The sequence below is a fragment of the Rhinolophus sinicus genome, linkage group LG11 (genome assembly GCF_036562045.2).
Source record: "Rhinolophus sinicus isolate RSC01 linkage group LG11, ASM3656204v1, whole genome shotgun sequence".
Taxonomy (NCBI): Eukaryota; Metazoa; Chordata; class Mammalia; order Chiroptera; family Rhinolophidae; genus Rhinolophus; species Rhinolophus sinicus.
The window spans coordinates 3,804,868-3,820,723 of record NC_133760.1 but is presented as its reverse complement, the minus strand read 5'-3'; the positions used below and the strand labels follow the sequence as shown (position 1 = coordinate 3,820,723).

General features: G+C 41.1%; 1 long non-coding RNA gene across 1 annotated transcript; it reads left to right on the top strand.

The window, feature by feature from the left end:
- Window positions 1-207: 207 nt before the first annotated feature.
- On the top strand, window positions 208-15,251 carry LOC141567608 (uncharacterized). Its single transcript, XR_012490400.1, has 2 exons — window positions 208-896; window positions 11,796-15,251. It is a non-coding gene; the product is annotated as an uncharacterized LOC141567608 (long non-coding RNA).
- The last annotated feature ends 605 nt before the right edge of the window (window positions 15,252-15,856 follow it).

Sequence of the window (15,856 nt, the reverse complement as noted above, 5' to 3'; positions counted from 1 at the left end):
GAAATTGAATATATCTGAGGATAAGGTGTAAGAAATATATGGGTAAAAGTGTTCCTCAGTGGGTGGGAAACAATTACTAACTATACAGGTAAAAGGTTTTGGAGGGAGCAGAGGACAACCTCGTGGTTGTCCACCTAATTCACTGTGGCCCGACATCCATCTTCCTCCCCAGTCATAAACTATTGTTCCAAACCAATCATCCTGAAATTCACAAAACTGACTAACGCTTTAGGCTACAAGCACTTGAAGAGCAGTAACATCATGTTTCAAGCTATGTATGGACTCCTTTATGTCACACTGACACTCTGGAATTATATGACATTATTAATCGGATTTGGGAGCCTTTCAAAGAATATGTTTATCCTTGGGAGACGGCTGAACCTCACGGAGTCTGAAATGATAACCCTTCGCCTTGATCAACAATGAGCAAAGCCCCTCTCCCTGCTAGGGGGCATTATTTCCAGCTCCCGCAGGGTGCCACGTAGAACACCATTCCCGGCGACCTCTAGAACTATGGGAACGACATTACACACAATTCTCTGCGCAGTGTTGAGCCAATGACAGATCAGGATGAAAGTATTTCATCACATCAGGACGGGACTTCCGGCGTCCTCCTCGTAGCGGGCCATTTCGTGTTTTCTCAGGATCGCCTCACTGGGTTAGAAGCTCCGAAGCGTCGTGTGGGGGTCACGATGCCGGGACCGAGGAGGAGCGATAGTAGTCATGGTCCCCGCCGCGCAGACGCGGGTCTGAGGCAGGGCGACGCCGCCGGGGTGACCTGCGCCAGGACCGGGAAAGGGACAGCCGCTCTCGCAGCCACCTCCTCTCCCGCCGCTCCATCCCGGCTCCGCCCACAGAGTCCGATGGCGGCGGCCTCGCTTAGGCTCCGGGCTCAGGTGAGTGCGTGTCCCGTGGGCCATCACCGCCCTCACCCCACCCGAAGCCTAAAGCTCCGGGTGCGGGGCGCCTGCTCACGTCCTGCAGCTCAGGCCCCGGGCGTCCAGGACAGTGAGGCGCTCGTGGATGACATCCGGTGTGACGGCGATTGGGAGAGGGTTACAGGCAGAGGCTGGCGGTGTATAGATGTGGAGGGGCGACTGAGCCGGGAGCGAGGTGTTGTGTCTGGTGGCTTGCAGGCCAAGAATTCACGAGTCAGGCAGAAATATAGAAGGAAGATATATTAAAGTAAGAGAAGGGCCAGCTGGGCAGTCTGCTGGAAACTACTGCAAACTACTGGGTTGAGTCTTGTTTGGTCTCAAGTTTTGTATTTTCTAACCAGGATATAAATTGCTTTGGCTTGTAGTGGAATTTTCTATTGAGTTCGGCTTTGTCCGTTGTGGTGCGGGAAGATGCAGTTAAGCCGGTTACTGCAACCTTTGCATACATTATGTAAATTTAAGTTGGAGCTAGGAGTGGATCCCACACAGGTGTAAAACTTCTCCCACGTCACACGGCCAGTACTAGGCCAAAATAAATAGAAACACTGAAATTGGTATGCCTAGTAAATGTATAGGAAGCAGAACCATTAAGAGGCAAAGAAAAGAAAGCTTTCAAAAAGTCCCAAGCTTAATTATACTTGTTAAATTATACCAAAGATCCAAATCTTAAAATAGAAGATTTAATGCCACCATTACAATCCCCTGTCTTAACATTCCCCCATCTGTGATCAGCAATATGGAAAAATCTTTGGAAATTGGGATGAGGGTCCATCTTCTGTAACTGCTTCAGAGCTGGGCAGGGGCGTAGAGCTGTCCCTACCTATGAGATTGCCTGTCAAAGGTGGTGGAACGACAGGGCCTGGGAAAATCCGGGAGGCTCTGTCCAGAAAAAGGATTGAGTTGGGGACTCCATACTGGAAGATTAGAGCTCTGATCTATGGGAACGGGGGGCCGTTTCAGGATCATCCACAGGAATGGGCTGGAAGCCTTGTATAAGTGCCATCTGCTGTTTAATGGACTCAATCCTGGAAGAGACAAATTTTAACCAGATGGTTAAAGAGGCATGGTCGAAATATAAGTAACCTAAGCACAGTAAGGAGGGGTACTACTAAAGGTGAGAGAAGGGACCATAACTAGGATTCCCTAAGAGTGGAAAGGGGGTCGCAGGTGGGGTGCAAGTAAAGAGGAAAACAAGAGCTCTTCAGAGAGAGGTATGAAGAGCAGCTCCAGGAGTCTGGGGTTAGTTATTAGTATTTATCAGTCCTGGGAGATGGACTTGCTTCTTTGAAGAGGAGCTTAAGGTCTTCAGTTGGTTCAAGGACAGAAGTGGCAGTCTTCCATCTGGGGGAGCCTTTGGAGACTTAAATGAAACAGGTTTGATTCAAGAGAAGGGGACCCAGCTGCTGACTCTCTGAAGCCCGACAACTGGCCTGTCAAGGGCCCCCATCCCCCTCCAGCCTTCTAACAATACTTGGTCCTGACTTTAGAAGACTGCAATGTGTATAGGGGTCGGCCTGCGGGAGTTGCCGGTCCCTATATTTCCTGAGTGCCTGCTGAACCTCTCAAGTTAATATAGGAGATAACAGAATTGAGGTCAGAGTCTACAAGCATAAAGCAATGGTCAGTAATTAAAGCTAGGGCTTATTGACCAAACTTTCCCAGAGTCCTTTTCAAGGGACTCTATTTATCTTTATAGCTGAGCAGGTTTCAGAAGAGTGATCAACAAAGAATAAATGGCTAAATTAACAGCTTACCTGCTACATCAAGGGTCACCTGCAGTTTTGCCCCAGTAATAAGAACAGCTTGGGAGACCACTGGGAGTTCAGGCCCATTAGTCAATCACAGCCATTTGTTGGGGAAGGAGTTGGTCCCCACTCCCTTCACAGCAGGGGAGGATCCCTCCTCCAGTGCCCTTTTATTTTGCAAAGGGGCCCTGCTGCTTTGGAGGATTAAGACATTCCTTACTCCAGTGGTCTGGGCTTGCACATCCTGGTGTGTCTTTCCTGGGGTTTCTGGGGTGCCTGAGGTAGCTTAGTTCTGTTGCCAAAATCTGGCGTGTCTCTGGCCTTGTCTGTCCCGTCTTCGCTGTTTCTTTCTTTTCTCTTATTCCCTGTCTCAGTTGTAAAAGATTGTAACAAATTCCCCGGCCTTCTCTAGGACCTGTGCCTTTTCATTAAGATGCAACAGTGGGTCAGAATTACTGTCACATCCTGCCAGATTACGGAAAATATTAGGCCAAGCTCAATGAGTTTACCCTAAATGTATGTAGGTTTTTGGTAAAAGCAGTTAACATCATTGTTTACACTGGCTTATACCTGACATGTGAAGGGCACATGAACTCCAGTAGTCCTAGAATACAGAAGTTTACATAGTTATTAGCAAAACCTAGTTCTTACTATTGTGAAGATTTAATTTTCTTCAGTAACCAAGGACCTGATTAGGACAACATAAAACAGAAATTATTTTGATGACAGATGTGATCTTTGCTTTTTAGGCAGAACTTTCTTTCCTTCCTTCCTTCCTTCCTTCCTTCCTTCCTTCCTTCCTTCCTTCCTTCCTTCCTTCTTTTCTTTCTTCCTTTTTTTAACTTTTGTTGGGGAACAGTGTGTTTCTCCAGGACCCATCAGCTCCAAGTCAGTAGTTGTTTTCAATCTAGCTGTGGAGGGCACAGCTCACTGGCCCATGTGGGGATCGAACTGGCAACCTTGGCGTTATGAGCGCTGCACTCTAAGCAACTGAGCCAACTGGCTGCCCCAGAACACTTTTATAATATCAGTAGCAGATCAGTAGTTCAAGAAATTTGTCCTGCTTAACAGAGAAAGAACACTCAACTCTATTAGCTTACTTTTGATATTCTAGTTTACTTAATTAATTGTGTTTAGCTTAACTATACATAAAAAGCTCTCTCAAGAATTTTCACAAACCTCCTACAACTTTCCTAGTCCCTCTTACTTTGTCTCTTCTCACTCATTCAGAAATACTATCTTTCAGTTCCTTCAAAAGAAACTTTCTTTCAGTTCCTTCAGAGATGTATTTCCATACCTTATACCTTTCTTGAAAACACACATTAGAATCCATAACCTTCAAAACCTTAATTTTTACTGACAACCAAAAGCAAGCAATTAGCACTTTCACTGGCAAATCTAGGACATATTTTGTAACTTTCAAAAGCATGTGCTTTTGTAATAAAATGTAAGATATGTTTATTTACAGATCTTAATTATCTTTTAACATTCCTGTGATGAACCCAGAAATAGATTAATTTAAACCTATTTAATAATTAATATTTCAGTATTTCATTGTTTTGAGATACCTAGATATTCAATAATTTTTATCGTGTAACATAACTTAGCAAAACTAAAATCTTAAGATGCTGAGAAATTATGTTCAAGCATCCACAATATATGATTATTACTGAAAATTTTCACTTAAAACATTATTTTAGTTACTTCTTATTAGTTCTTAACTCTATGAGATCCCGAAGTTAATTATCCAAGCTATTTTCTTAACAAATTCTGCAGCAGAGATAACATGAATTTGTCTTAAAAGTAGGCTTATTCAGAATGCCGGCACTCTGGGAGGATGGCGAACTCCTGTCCAAAGGCCATCTCCCTTACATTGAATCCCACTATGGGTGGTCCCTTCAGGACTTAGAACGGGACCAGTGAAGTAAGGAGGAGGAGTTGCAGGAGACAGAGAAAGGGATGGGGCATAAGAATGAGAAGGGGGTGCCAAAGGAGGAGGAAAGTCCTCCTTTCCTCCTTGGGAAGGAGGAAAGTCCATAGGCTGTTTCAGCCATGGGGGAACGTGGGATAAGAGGATAATCAAGGAGGTTGGGGGAGGTAGACTGAGGAAATTTAGCTAAGCACATGGGGCATTGTTTCTGGAGATATAGGTGTTGACGTAGGGCCATGAATGAAGGCTTGGACACGGGCTACAGCAGGTTTTGGGGGTTTTTTGTTTGTTTTTTAGAAGCAAGATAGATTGGTACCAGTCAAGCCTGAGAAGTTAGCCATCTGTTATGGAGGTAATGAGAGGTTTGAATCTGAGGAGGGAGGTGGTCTCACTGAGGTCTTAACAAGCTCCATGTGGTTGCAGAGAAGACAGCAAACTATGGGGATAAGGGAAGAGGCAGGGAGCACAGGAGGAGGTTATCACTGTCATCCAGATGAGTGTTAATGGACCACAGTGGCAGCCATGGAAGTGGGAAAAGTGATTATGTATGGGTCCGTGTTTTGAGAAGGTCTAAGCCAAATTTTGGGTGTTGCAGGTGACGAGAAAGGAGGGAATAAAAGATGATCCCAGGGTTTTTGGTCCTGGGAGCTGGAGGGATGGAAGCTCCATTAACTGGATGGGGAAGTTAGCAGTAGGTTATTTCTTTGGGACTATAAATATGGTTGTTTTGGCCCATTACCAATGTATGGTTTCAGAGAACAGTGAGTGGTGGCATCAAGTGGGTAGTGTTAGGCACGGCCAGAGGAATGAGTCCCAGGAGACCAAAATTGGTCTATTAGAATTTATTTGGTGGGCTTGAGCTGCAGGAGGTCAGGTTAGAAAAGACCATAACCTCTCTGAGTAAGAGGGGTGTGGAGTTTTTCAGTGCTTCAGTGACTTTTTGTTGCATTGTTTACTGAAACTGAGGGTTTCAGGGTGTGGCCATGTCTTCTTGTTCCATAACCTGATTCCCATGCCATTGTCTGGGAATGTTCAGGTCTGTTGATCATGGGCTCCTATGAGAAAAATACAAGGCAGCAGGTACAAGCAAACAGGGAGCAAGACAAGATGGCCTCTAAGATAAGATGGTTTCTGTTATTCAGCATATCCGGGCAGTTTCTGTAGGCCTAAGGCGGGTTCTGCTCCTGGCCTAACAGGTACCTGCACAGGCAAGTCTGGAAAACCCAGGAAGGTGGTTAGGGTGGGAACATCCAAATGTGTGTGTGGACCAGGGTGGAGCTGCTGATGGCAGGGAAATGCAGCTTATAGTGCCAGTGCTGTTAACACGTTGCGTATGGCGGGGTTTAAATCCCTCATACCCCTCTGTTCTGGCAGGTTTTTAAAAGAAACTTCTTTAAAATGCACTCTTCTCTTTAAAGCGTAAATGCTTCTATGTCATTTATTATTTTTCTATGGAATTTTTTAGGATTTACTCACCTATGACGTTAGTAATCCCTCCTGGTGTGATACTGCAGAAAGCAGCTTCCTTTGTTATTAGCGAAACACAAATAATTCAATAAAATGTGCAAAGTAAAAAGAGTCAACAGAAAAAACGAGAATTCTCGTTATCCGTCCTTAACGCATGGCTCAGAAAAAAAACGAAGATTCTCGTGATCCGTAAGCAACGTGTTAACGAGGCCAAAAAAACTAGGCTGCTTGCTGAGTAGTGGGTTCTCTTGCTCAAGGCCTGGTTGGGGTTGCTGGGTATCACAAACATGAGTGAGGGAGAGAAGTGGCAGTGGAAATATTGTGAAAGAGAATGATCTGGTAAGTGGTCAAGACTTCCATGGGATGAGTAGATGAGATGGCTCAGGAGATCTAGGAGTAATTGAGACAAGATGACAGTGAGGCTGGGACTCCTGCTTATTTACTGCTGTATGGATCCATCAGAATTTTGTGATGAACTTTGGTGGGTCTGAGGTGTGTCCGTCTTGCTGGTGGGATAAAGTCTGGGCAAATGTGGTCATTTGTGGGTCACTGTGCCTGTCAGGGAGACATTTAGGATTGGGTTTTAACAAATGTTGAGTGGAGAGAGGAGGGTTGTAGCTGCTGAGGGGAGAGCAAGTGCAGGTCTGGAGTGGAACAGGGTCACAGACATCTGAAATTCCCATGTGGTTTTGGGTGACTAATAAGCAAATATCATAGGCAGGTGGGGAGGCCGCCAAAGCAGCATTTGGGGCTTTCTTTGTATATACTAGATGTAGATGGAACAAAAACCATCTCCATTTTTGTGTTGTTTTATGCTATGACCTTTGACCAACCTCACTGTCCTTAATAAGCATATCAAAGCCTACTAGTTAATGATGATCTGTGTTCCCTGAGTACTTTTGTTTGTAATGGCCAGCATGACAACCTGGCCAAGGTTGCTGTCCTTGGTAGGGCTGGGTGGTTTGGACAGCTTTCTTCTCTCCTGCAGCCCCAGTAACTGCTGTACTGAACCGCATAGAGAAGGATCAGAGGTCAGTAGTCTTGCACTGAAACTAATGAGTTGCACCTTGCTTGCCCCCTCCTTGGCCAGGTCAAGGTATCCAGACCCATGGCACTTCTGTGTCCCAGGGTTTGATCCCTTCCTTTAGCTGACATTTCCTTGTGCCTGCTTGTACCAGGAATTGCAGTCGTGGTCATGGTCATTACTTAACTGGACCCGGCTTCTTTTCAAAACTATCATGTAAGGTGCTTTTTATAGTGTTTAGATTTCTTTTCCCTGTCCCACCTCCCCCTACTTTATTGAAATATAGTTGACAAATAAGATTATATGTATTTAAAGTGTATAGTATGATTGGGCATATATATACATTATGAAATAATTATCACAATGAAGTTAATTAATCTGCCCATCCCCTGACATAATTACCTTCTTTTGGGGGAGGGGGGTGAAAACACTTAGGATCTACTCTCAGCAAATTTCAAGTGTATAATACAGTGTTATTAACTGTAGTCACCATGCTATACATGAGATCCTCATAACTTATTCATCTTATAAATAAAAATGTGTATGTACCCTTTGACCAACATCCCTTATTTCCTCCAGCCCTCATCTGGCATTCTACTTGCTGTTTCTATGAGTTTGACCCTTTTTTTTCCTTTAAGGTTCTACATTTAAGTAATAACCATATAGTATATATTTATCTGTCTCTATGTGGGTTATTTCACTTGCATAATGTTCTGCCAGTTCATCCATGTTGTTGCAAGTTTTTCCATTTTTCCTTTTTTATAGCAGAATATTCCTGCATATGTGCATTTGTGTACGTGAGTGTGTGTCTGTCTGTCACATTTACTTTATCTGTTTGTGCAGTGAGAGATACTTAGTTTGTTTCCATAAATTGGCTATTGTGAATAATGCAGCAATGAATATGAATGTGCCAATGTGTTTTGAGGATAATGATACTGTTTTTTTCGGATGTATATCCGGAAATGGGAATGGTGGATCACATGGTATTCGATTTTTCATTTTTTTAGGAACTCCCATAATATTTTCCATAGTGCCTGCACTAATTTATATTCCCAACAACGTTGTTCAAAAGGTTCTCTTTTCTCCACATTAATTTGATGTAGTTCCATTTGTTTATTTTTGCTTTTGTTGCCTGTTCTTTTCATGTCATACTCAAAAAATCATTGTCAAGAGCAATAGGACCCTTTTCCCTATGTTTTCTTCTAGGAGTTTTATGGTTTCAGGTCTTCAACGTCTTTAATCTATTTCAAGTTCATATTCATGTGTGATATAAGATAAGGATCCAATTTCATTTTTTTTGCATGTGGGTCCAGTTTTCCCAACACTATTTATTGAAGAGGCTATACTTTCCCCATGATGTGTTCTTGGTACACTTCTCAAAGATTAGTTGACCATATATGCATAGGTTTATTTCTGGGCTCTTTATTCTGTTCCATTGGTCTGTCTGTTTTTATGCCAGTACTATACTGTTTTGATTAGGATAGCTTTGTAATTGTTTGAAATCAGGAATGTGATGCCTCCAGCTTTAATCTTTCTCAAGATTGCTTTTGTTATTCAGGCTTTTACATGGTTCCATATGGGTTTTAGGTATGTTTTACTATTTCTGGGAAAAAGCATTGGAAATTTAATAGGACTTACATACCAACTGAAGATTGTTTCGGGTACTATACCCATTTTAACAATATTATTCTCCTTTTTCATGAGTGTGTGATATCTTGTCATTTATTTTGGTCTTCAATTACCTTCATCAGTGTTTGATACTTTTCATAGTATACATCTTTGAGCTTCTTGGTTAATTTTATTCCTAAGTATTTTATTGATCTAGATGCTTTTGTAAGTGGGATTGTTTTCTTTTTCTTTTTATTTTTTTTTGGGGGGGGGATTGTTTTCTTTGTTTCTCTTTCAGATATTTCATTGTTAATGTACTGAAACACAAGTGATATTCATATGTTGATTTTGTATCCTGCAACTTTACTGAATTTGTTTATTTGTTCAGACAGTTTTTTGCGGTAGTCTTTAGGGTTTTCTGTATATAACATCATGTCATCTGCAGGGGTGATTTTGCTTCCTTTCCAATTTGGATGCCTTTTATTTCTTTTTCATGCCTAATTGTTCTGACTAGGACTTCATTACCATGGTGAATAGAGGTTATGAAAGAGTAGCCATCCTTGTTTTTTTGTTCCTGGTCCTAGAGGACAAGATTTTAGCTAATTTTTTATTATTGAATACAGTGTAGGCTGTTGGCTTGTCATATCTGGCATATATTACGTAGAAGTACATTTCTTCTGTATCTAATTTGTTGAGAGTTTCTATGATTAAAGTATGCTGAATATTTTGAAATGCTTCTTTTGCATCTGTTGCAATGATCATATGATCTTTTTAACTTCATTCTAATAGGTGGTATATCACATTTATCGACTTTTGTATGTTGAGACACTCTTGCATTCCAGGGGTAGTACCAACTTGATCTTAGTGCATTGTACTTTGTGCTGTAGAATTGAGTTTGGTAGTATTTTACTGAGAATTTCTGCTTGTCTGTTCATGAATATTGGGGTATAATTTTCTGTCCTTGTAGTGTCTTTGAGTGGCTTTTGTAACAGGGTGATATAGGCCTTATGAAAGAAATTTGGAAGTGGTCTCTCCTCTTCAATTTTTTGAAGTTTGTGTGGAGGGTTGATGTTAATTCTTTATATGTTTGGTAGAATTTGCCAGTGAATGTATTTGATCTGCAGCTTTTTATTGTCAGATTTTTGATTATAGGTTTGTTCTTAGTAATTATAGGTGCATTTTGATTTTCAGTTTTTCATGATTCAGTCTTAGTAAGTTGTATGTTTCTAGGAACTTAGCCATTTCTTCTAGGTTATCCAATTTATTTGCATTTAATTGTTCACAATAGTCTTATAATCCATTGTGTTTGTTTTTTTGGTTTTTTTTTGTGGTATGCATTATAATGTTTCTCTTTCATTTCTGATTTTCTTATCTTTTAATTTACATAAAAGTTCGTAAATTTTACCCTTTTAAAAGTGAATTTCCTGTATTATTTATCTTTTCTATTTTCCTAGATTGTTTTTTTCATTTATTTCCACTCTGATCTTTGTTTTTTCCTTCCTTCTGCTAAATTTGGGCATAATGTGGTCTTCCTCTAGTTCCTTGAGATACAAAGTTACGTTGTTTGAAATCTTTCTCTTTCACAGTGTAGGCATTTATTGATGTAAATTTCATTCTTAACAACTACTTTTGTTGTATCCCATATGTCTTGCTATTTTGTGTGTCTGTTTCCTTTGTCTTAACATATTTTTTTGTGGGTTTGTTTTTTGTTTTTTTTTTTGACCCATTGATTTTTCAAGTTGTGTTGTTTACTTTCTATACATTTTTGAATTATCCAGCTTTCCTCCTGTTATTTTGTTTTGTGATACCATTGTGGTTGGAAAAGAGACCTGATATTATTTCAGTCTTACGTTTACTGAGATTGGTTTGAGACCTATAACATATGCAATTGAGAAGAACATATAGTCTGCCTTTGGATGAAATGGTTTGTGTGTGTGTGTGTGTGTGTGTGTGTGTGTGTGTGTATGTGTGTTTAAAGATTTTATTGGGGAAAGGGAACAGGACTTAATTGGGGAACAGTACTTCCAGGACTTTTTTCCAAGTCAAGTTGTTGTCATTTCAATCTTAGTTGTGGAGGGTGCCATTCAGCTTCAAGTTGTCCTTTCAGTCTTAGTTGTGGAGGGCACAGCTCAGCTCCAAGTCCAGTTGCCATTTTCTAGTTGCAGGGGGCACAGCCCACCATCCCTTGTGGGAGTCGAATTGGTTGAGAGGATGCGCTCCAACCAACTGAGCCATCCGGGAGCTCAGCGGCAGCTCAGCTCAAGGTACCCTGTTCAATCTTACTTGCAGGGGGTAGAGCCCACCAGCCTTTGCGGGACTTGAGTAGTTGAACTGGCAACCTTGTGGTTGAGAGCCCACTGGCCCATGTGGGAATCGAACTGGCAGCCTTCGGAGTTAGGAGCACAGAGCTCCAACCGCCTGAGCCACCAGGCCGGCCCGGATGAAATGTTTTGTATAGATCTATTAGGTTTATGTATTTTAAAGTATAGTCCAAGTGCAATGTTTCCTTATTAATTTTCTGTTTGAATGATTTGCCCATTGTTAAAAGGGGAATATTGACATCTTCTATTGTGTTGCTGTCTATTTCTGCCTTTTATGCTTTGCCACTCTATCTTGTATCACACCTATTTTTGTATTTTTTTTCCTGTTGAAGTTTCCACCACACTTCATATGTATGGGCCCAGCAATACATAATAGCCACTTCAATTACATTGCAATTCCCTTGTCTTGAAAAGCATCTTGGGGTGGCCAGATAGCTCAGCTGGTTAGAGCGCAAGCTCTTAACAACAAGGTTGCCGATTCAATTCTTGCATGGGATGGTGGGCTGCACCCCCTGCAACTAAGACTGAAAACGGCGACTGGACTTGGTGCTGAGCTGTGCCCTCCACAACTAGATTGAAGGACAATGACTTGGAGATGATGGGCCCTGGAAAAACACACTGTTCCCCAATGTTCCCAAATAAGAAAAAAAAAGAAATGCATCTTAAAGACTCATGCCCAGATGTGACAGGTGCACAATTGTGATGGAATTACCCCTCCCTGTAAGGTCAACATGTACTTCACCACCATTTCTTTGTGTTCAGGTTGCTGCTGTGGAGCAGAGGATGTGGAGGCACCCACTGAACAGAGCATTTCTGTGGAAGTGTCACAGGCCAGGACTCTTGAGGGAGCTCAGACTTCCCAGAAGATCCACCCCTGTGAGATGTGTGGTCCAGCCTTGAGAGACATCTTCTACTTGGCTGAGCAGCAGGGAACACAACACAGCCAGGAACTGTTGAGGTGTGGAGCATGTGCAAAATGATTTTATCTCAGTGCAGACTTTCACCAGCATCAGGTGGACCACATGGGAGACAAACGCTTCAGAAGTAGTGTGCACAGGTCCTTGATTGTGAAGACCTGCAGTTTCCATGTGTCACAGAAGCCTTTTACCTGCTGGGAGGTTGGGAAGGACTTCTTGACCAGCTTGGGACATCTGCCGCAACAGGTCACTCTGACCAAGGAGGAACCTAACAAAATCATCCAGGGCATAACTTCACAAAGCAGAAAAAGTCATTACACTTGGGGAGAATGCACAAAAGCTTTCAGCTTCATACTCACACTTGTTCAGGATGAGAATGTTCACACTGAAAGATAGCATTTTGTATGCCATGAATGTGGGGAAGCATTTAGGAATAGATCTTCATTTGTTTTGCACCAGACAGTCCACACTGAAAGTTTTCCTGTGTGTGGCAAATGTAGAAAATCCTTTCGGAGAAACTCAACCCTCAATTAACACCGGAGAATTCATATAAGGGCAAGGCAGTATAAGTGTGGCAAATGTGGGAAATCCTTAAGTCACAAATCTATCCTCATTTATTCTCAGAGAGGACTCAAAGAAAACAGCTATGTGTGCCATGAATGTGTGAAATCTTTTACCTCCAGCTCTGCCCTCAGTTATTACAGATCTCACACAGGAGAAAGACCTCGTGAGTGCAGTGAATGTGGGAAAAGTTTTCTCTCTCAGTTCGACCTCTGTTATCAGAGAATTCATTCTGGAGAAAGATACAGTGAATTTGGGAAGCCCTTTACCCAAAGAAATGCCCTCAATAGACACCTAAGAGTTTGGTCAGGAGAAAAGCCTTATGAGTGCACTGAATGTGGGAAATCCTTTAAACATACTTCTAACTTCAGTTGACACAGGAGAGTTCACACAGAAGAAAGATCTTATGAGTGCAGTAAATGTGGGAAATTTTTAAAGACTAGATTCCATTTAAATCGACACCAGAGTGTTCACAGAGGAGAAAAGCCTTTATAAGTGTGGTGAGTGTGGGAAATATTTTAAGGCTAGTACTGGATTGATTATAAACACTGGGGAGTTCATACTGGAGAACGTCCTTATGAGTGCCTTGAGTGTGAGAAGTCTTTTACTGTTAGCTCTGACCTCCATTCACAGTGCGTAGAGGCCTTACTTATGTCTGCAGTGAATGTGGGAGATGTTTTACCTTTAACTCCCATCTTTGTTATCAGAGAGTTCATACTGGTGAAAGGCCTTCTGAGTGTAGTGAATGTGGGAAATTTTCTAAGCAAAAATCTCTCCTCAATACACCAGAGAATTCAAAATAGAGAAAAGCCTTAGAATGCAGCAAATGCAGGAAATCTTTTAGTTTCAATGTCCATTATCATCAGAGGATACACATAGGAGAAAGGCCTTGTGAGTGCAGCAAATATGGGAAATTTCTAATAGGGAAATGTACATTCACTCTACATCAAAGTTCACAATAGAGAAAGACACACATGAGCAATTTCATTGTTACATGTTAGGACACTGGTGTTAAGTCTGTAGGAGCCATCTGTCTGAATTGATTCTCATACATGTGAACATACACCATGTGGAGATTCCCCATAAGCTCAGTTTTTGGGACAGTGTGGCTGTGTTGTCCTTGGTAATCTTCCCAGGGCTTTTGCTAGGATTGTATCACTGCCAGTTTCTGTGGCCAAAGCTATTTCACCTTTACCACCTGGTAGGTCCACATTGGTCACCATCCCAATGTGCTCAGGGAAGTGAATTGTTCTTCCATGTATTGGAGCAAACTAGGAGTAACCTGAGCCTTTAGGTTGACAACCAAGGTTGACAACCTTGGCCTGGGTCATTGTTGGCCCAGAGAATATCATGATTTTGCCTGGCAGCTTTCCACAAGGACTGCCATTTTCAGGGTCATGTTGGTCTCATGTGATACTCCAACTTCCAAATCATGAACTTGAGACTCAATGCCTACAGTAAATTGCTTCGGTTTGTGCAATAATGAAGGCCTTACTATTTAAGTCCTTTTTAATCTTGGGTGTTCTTTTTACTGTATTTGCTGTGTGGGATAGTTTGTAAACTGATTTGGGGTCTATAAGCATGAAGAGGAGAAAACTGGGTCTCTGCCCTCAACAGGGGGACAGTGTTATGGCAAAAAATAACTTGTTGGTTTTGACCAGTTTTGACCAAATTTCTATTGCTGCTCTTTTCTAAAGGTGCAGCCAGAATGTTTGTGACCCTGACTACCAGAATTAATTTGTACACAAATTTTAGGACTTCAGACATGTTTATCTTGTGTGGCTTAAAAGAAAATAATAGAAAGGTGTTGTGGATTCCTGTAGCCTCTCAGTGATGTTTACCTCAGAGCCATTGCTGCACAGGCTGGAAAAAAGAAGAAGAAAGGGGGACTCATGATCTGGAGATGTGGCTCTTGTGACCCAGGCAGCAATGTTGACTTCTGTTCTTTGTCCCCATACTTGGCTGCCACTAAAGGAAGACTGACTCCCCCAGAGGACCTGAAGACAGAGATGGTGGAATCAATACAAACTTGCCAAACTTATTTTCCAAAAAAGAGTCAGACTTGCAGATTTTTAAAATCTTGAGCCAAGTTTTAAAGCCTTATTAAAGTATAATTTACATATACTAAACTGCATATATTTTATTTTTTAAATAATTTTTCAATTAAAGTTGACATACAGTATTAATTTCAGGTTTATAATATAGTGATTAGATATTTATATAACTTATTAAGCAATCACCCTGTGAAGTCTAGTACCCACCTAACACCGTACACAGTTATTACAATATTATTGACTATAAAACATATTTTAAAGTGTACAATTTGATGTGTTGACATAGGTATGAACTTCTCAAACCATCAACAGAGTCCTGATAATGACCATAACTGTCACCATTATATTTACCTCATTTTCTATTATAATATTGTCCTTTCCACCTTTCCAGGTGACCACTGATTTATTTTCCTTTACCATACATTCCTTTGCATTTTCTTGAATTTGTATCATTGGAAACCTACACTGTTTGTTGTTGTTTTCTGATTTCCTTTGTGTTTCATAATTGGCCTATGGAGATTCATCAATGGTATTATATATAGCAGCTTTTTTTTCCCTGAGCAGTATTCTTATTTTGGGATATACCGCTTTTAGTTTATCCATTTATCTTTCATGGGTGTTGAGGTTATTTCTAGCTTTTTACTGTTGAAAATAAAGCTGTTACAAACATTTGTGTCAATTCCTTATATGGATGTATGTTTGTTTTATTTTTTGGCAAGAAGTTAGTGCAGTATCTTAGTCACAGGGCAGATGAATGCTTAACTCTTGAAGAAACTGCCAAACTCTGATTTTAAATGATTGTTCCTTTTGCATTTTCACCAGTAGTGTATGAGAATTCCATTTCCTCCCCATCCCTGCCAATACTTGATATGGGCACTCTTTAATTTCAGCCCTTTTAATAAGTATGTAGTGCTATCTCAGTGTTGTTTTAATTGCATTTCCTAAAGGATTTGTGATTTTGAGCACTTTTCATGTCTTTATATAATTTTTGTACAGTTTCTGTTGATAGTATTTGCCTGTATTGTATGTGAGTTGTGGCTATTTCCCTTTTCATTTAGAAAGACAACCAAGACATGTTGGAATTGTACTCATTCTCAAATGCCTCAACAGACATTTTGCTATATGCAGTCATTGTTTCTAAATACTGGAAGAATATTTCTTCATTTTTTCCCCTTAGATTCTTTTGTGTCATGTACAATGTCATGACCACAAACACCATACATGGTTAAATTTTAGTCTGTGTTACTAATATAATGTCCATCACCTAGGTCGAGGCTTCTAGTAATACAAT